Below are 5,755 nucleotides of genomic sequence, written 5' to 3'. Positions count from 1 at the left end.
ACATGAAGGGAATTCCTCTAGAAGTGGTGAAACACACCATCCCTTTGCATGAAGGTGCAAAACCATCCAAACAGAGAGCCTACCACATGAATCCTGATTTATGTAGGAGATCGAGCACACTGAGTGGGTGGTGTCACCGATAGTGATCGTTTATAAAAAGAATGGAAAGCTTGTATGTTAACCTCCAAAAAGAATGGAAAGCTTGTAAGTTAACCTTCAAAAGCTTAATATTTCTAAGAACGGCATCTCCACTGATGAAAACAAGATGTGTGAGATCTTAGAGTTTCTGCCACTTGTCAACTACAATGGGGTGCAAAGATTCATGGGGCCAATAGGGTATTACATACGATTTATCTTCCTATATGCCAGACCTTTGTATAAAAAGCTATTGATTGTCTTTGTCAAATAGATAGACGAATGCCAAAGGGCATACGAGAAATTAAAGAAGGAATTAGTAAGCGCACCCATCCTGAGATCCCCCAATTGGGATCTAATATTCTATGTGTATATAGATGCTTCAACATTTTCTATTGGGATGCATGCTCACAGTCGGGGGGGGGGGGGGGGGGGGGAGCATAACATGGACTTCGCTATGACCTTTGCTAGTCATCAACTTAATGATGTTGAGTGCAACTACACCACCACTGAAAGAGAGGGGTTAGCCATGGTATATGCCATGAAGAAGTATATGCATAACCTATTGGAAACCAAATTTGCATTCTTTATTGACCATCAAGCATGCATTTTGCTATATTTGGTGAACAAGCCTTGCACCACAGGGCACATCACCATGGTTGCTTATTCTTTTGGAGTTCAATTTGACCATCACCATTGACCATCACCATGCAAAAAGGGTGGGGTCTATGCATGTCCATACCATATGCTAACCACCTTTCTACAATTCCAAACAGAGAACCCTCTCAAGAGGTGGAAGATGATCTTCCTGATGCTCCATTGTTCCCCATCAACCATGTACCTAAATGGAGTGAAGATATCACCCACTTCTTGGCCAATGGATTTCCCATTGACTATCCCATCAAAAAGGATAAAGCTAAATGACTCATTAGGAAGTTAGCCCCCCTTTAATTAGCAAGAATGCTTTACAAGAAGGGTCAAGATGACATCGTGAGGAAATATGTTTATAAAGATGACTTTGTCACCATTCTTGAATAATCCCATTATGGAATAGGTGGAGGACACTTTGTTGGGGACACGACTGCCTGCACAAGGTCCTCTAGGCTAGAGTTTAGTGGCCTACACTCTTTGGAGACATAGTTAAGTTTGTCAAGCAGCATGGATAAATGCCAAAGGTTTGCCATAGTCCATGATGAGAAGGACAGAATGCCCCTAATCCCACTAGAAACAACCCTTAAAAAAATGGGGCTTAGATTTTTTTGGTCCTGCCGTGCTATTTCTAAGGGAACCTACGCATGCTTTATCATCATTGTTGGCACATACTATTTCATAAAATGGGCCGAGGAGGCCAAAGCAACACAAAAAAACTGGCATGAGAGCTACTGCCAAGTTCCTCTATGAGAACGTAATTACCTGTTTCAGTTGCCCACTACGAATAGTGAGCGATCATGGTACACATTTTATCAATGAAGTAATGAAGTTCTTGCTCAAGTAACTCCTTGTGGTGGTGTATAGAAAGTTGGCACCTTACTATCAATAAGCGAACATCCATGCCGAAAAGCACAAACAAGACTTTGTGTGCTATTCTCACCAAGACAATAGAAGCATAGAGTGATTGGGAGCACAAGCTACACTCGACTCTATAGGCCTACCACACGGATACAAGGTGGTTGTTAACATCACGCCTTTCGAGCTCGCATTCAAGCTTAGATGTAGTCATGATAATGGAAGACTTGGTTCTAAGCCTACAAACTATGACCAAACATAGCCTTAAGCGAAACCCTCTCATGAAGAGGTTAGTTGCCTTAGAGCAACTTAGTGAGTAAAGACTGCGATCTAGATTAGTGGTTGAAAATTGAAGGTGCAAGTAATGGTTTGATGACCAACTCAAGGATAAGTGTATGGAGGTAGGAGACAATATGATGCTAATGTAAAGTGTCAAGAACACCAAACAAAAACTTAAGTATAGAGGCCAAGGTCCCTATCGAGTTACAGAGATTGCTTCTCAAGGCATAGTAAACATAGAGAGCCTGGATGGGATTGAGATGGAAGGTTACTTCAATGATGGTAGCAAATTGAAACCCTATTATGGAGACCTCTCACCTAGGACATGCTCTTCCAAATCCACAAGAAAAAAGAGGAGAAGTGGGAGGTTGACAATGAAAAATGGAGGGCATATCTCGAGGCGGCAGCTCAGCAAAAAAAAAGACCCAAAGAGGCTATAGAACCCCTAGTGTATAGATGAAAAAGGCATGACGGTGCTAAAAAAGTTAATAGAGGCTCAAGGGTGAAGGACTAAAGGGCAAGGTGCACATCAATGTTAGGTTACAAATATTATTGTGGACATAGCCAACCACACTAGTTCCCAATATGTATATGCATCCTAGTCTCAACAATATAGTTAAGTCAACACTCATGCTATAAATAAAACTTCAAGTTCATTTACACTAGGTACCAAGGTTAAACTTTCTAGCAACTTTTGAGAACACCAGAAGTCTAGAAGGTGTGGACATACCTCATCCAAAATGTGCATATGGATGATTGGTTCAAAAGTGTAACATTGTCCATCACACTAGAGGATAAACATGGTTGTAGTGTTGAAGTGATTGTTGAGATAGAATGCGCTTGGGTATAAGTTTCTATAAAGGAGGTTGGGTTGTAATTAGATGAACAAACTTTAGCACTACCTTGCAAGAAGGATGATGGGTAACACTCACTTCCTCATACTCTCCACACTAATCTTCACATCCACATCTCTCCCCCATCTCTCATGCTAAATTAACACTATCACATCACCTTACCTTCACAACCTCCCTTGCATTTCATGACACCTCACACTCTCACACCCATTTCACATGCCCATAGTCATACTCATTTCACATTCTCATAATCACACCCATTTCACATTCTCATAATCACACTCTCTCGCATTAACTTGTTGCACTTATTGCTTATAGCTACCTCTCACCCTTGCCACTTCACACTCTCACCACTTGCACATGACCACTAGTTTCTCATATTAATTCTTCACACCTTGAATCCCTCGCTCTCATGACACTTCATGCCTCTCTTGGCACTTCATATTCCCCCCAACATCTCACACTCTTATCGCCCTTGCTACTTCACACTGTCACATTCACCCTCACCCCCACCACGTGACAACTCCACCACTCTTTCCACCTCACCTCACCTCACTGCATCCTCACCCTCACCCTATCACACTCACACACACCACTCACTCACCCCTCACACTCTCAACCCCTCACAACCATATACTCTCTTATTCGTTGTTCACACCACCTTAATCACCTCTCATGACCATGCCAATCATCTCCTATCATTCCCCCTAACCCCCTCTAATCATCTCCTTAACCCCCTAATCAATTTTCTTACTTCCATGCAAGAACCTACTCAACCACCCATGATAACCTTCCTTTGTGGTTGCTCGTCTATTCACCTCTGTGCTTGAAATAACGATAAGCGAGGTTAAGAGAAATGGGTTTGTGAGTCATAATCAATCACTAAATTACTAGTGCTTGGTATGTCATTGAATGGAAAAAAGGCACAATACTTTTGTGTGCTCATCGAGTTGACACAATACTTGGTATCTTGCATACTAGAGGAGTCTCCTTCTTGTTTTCAAGGCACCCTTCCCATCTTCTTTCCTTACATGCTATCTCGGGTCATCTCGGGTCGTGTGAACTTCTAACCTTCTTTTCACCTACTGCTTCAGCCTCTATGTAATCTTGAAAACCTATTGAACTAAGAAACTTGCCAATCTTCTTTTTATCTTGCCACTTATAGCACTATATCCAACCTTGAAAACCTGCTTCAATGTGGAAAATATTATTACTTAGCTTTCTTGGATATTTTCACATCTAGAATGCAAAGCCATATTATTACTTAGCTTTCTTGGATGGTTTCGCATCTAGAATGCAAAGCCATATGTGCTCTTTATTGTTTTAGTTTATCAAGATACAAGTTGGCTCTAGGAGTTGCCATCTTTGTCAATTGCCCTCTCCTAACTTTGATGGGCTTATAAAATCTAGATATACAAGAGCTTCTTTGCTTGAAATAGTCCATGTTCACATCTTTGGTTGGGGTCATGCGCCTTAATTTCCACTAAGCATTCCTAGATAGCAGAATGTGAAAGGGCATGAGCTAAACATTGCTAGCATATTAAAAATATGGCTCCAATACTAGCATATGAAAAATATAGCTCCACTACTAGCATATGAAAAATACGACTCCACTATTAGAATATGAAAAATACGACTCCACTACTGGAATATGAAAAATATGCCTCCTTTCACTTAATGATGCAACATCTTAATATACCCAATTGTTGCTCCCACATGATGTCTTTTGGTTTTTGTGAAGCCCCTTATGATCAACTTATGATGCTCTTTCATCATTTGACTATCTTTCACTTAATCAATAATGCAACTTGACTAGCTTTCACTTATGATGCTTATGATGCTCTTCCTTTATTTGACTAGCTTTCACTCAATCAATAATGCAAGTTGCCTAGCTTTCACTTATGATGCTTATGATGCTGTTCCTTCATTTGACTAGCTTTCACTTAATTAATAATGCAAGTTGACTAGTTTTCACTTATGATGCTCTTCCTTCATTTGACTAGCTTTCACTTAATCAATAATGCAAGTTGTTTTCCATAGAGTTGGATCAAGTTTACCTATGAAATCCTTTGATGTAGCCCTCAAAGCATGATTCCAAATATTAGCACACTGAATTGCAATCCCTTAATGTTGAAGAATGCTTCATGCTTTTTAAAGAAGAATACAATGCTTTGTTGGGTACAATGTAGACAAATGGCCTTAAGCCAAGTCACTTTGATAAGAGGGGGCACTTTACTGCATGCAAAAAGATGCTAGATCGAAGTAGACATAAAAAACTACACGAAGAAGATGCTTAACTCTACCATTAGACCATAGTCTATCCTGACTATAAGGGCCTTTCCACATCAACACTTTTGCTGCGTTCAACACTTATATGATGAAGAATGCTTGCAAAAAATGGGAGACTTTTCTGCCCATGCTTGTGGACGGGGAGTCTCCCTCGTCCACCTCTCGCACACACTGACATGTCCTGTTTTTCACGGTGACAGATGTGTAAAGGCCCTAAGTCAAATATATCTATTTGCCTTATGAAATAGTGGCATAGTAATAAGAATTTCAAAATTGACCGCGCTTGCCCACAAGTAGCATTGTCATACACCATTGTAAGAAACGCTGTTGGATAAGAAATGGCAAGGCCAAGAAAGTGAAAGTATGGAGAGCCATCTGTACTTGCGTTGAATCTTTCATATATATAAATGCATGGTCTGAAAAGAACCTTGTACAAAGTTCATGCGTGTCTTGTATTAGACCAAAAACTCTCAAGAGATTCTTGAGCCATGGAGAAAGTTGGAGGAAGAGCCCAACAAAACAAAAATAAAACTAGGATGGAATAATTTCACCATCGAATGTGCAAAGTCATGTGAGCTTTGTTGAAATTAAATATCCTAAAATGTGCGTCATGACTTCATTGCTTAAGCAAGAGGTCAAGCAAAAGCAAATACAAGCAAAATTCAAACGAGAAGGGTTGCTAATGCGAATGT

The sequence above is a fragment of the Cibotium barometz genome, chromosome 7 (genome assembly GCF_041138505.1).
Source record: "Cibotium barometz isolate CiBa-2024 chromosome 7, ASM4113850v1, whole genome shotgun sequence".
NCBI lineage: Eukaryota > Viridiplantae > Streptophyta > Polypodiopsida > Cyatheales > Cibotiaceae > Cibotium > Cibotium barometz.
This window is presented reverse-complemented; position numbering follows the sequence as displayed.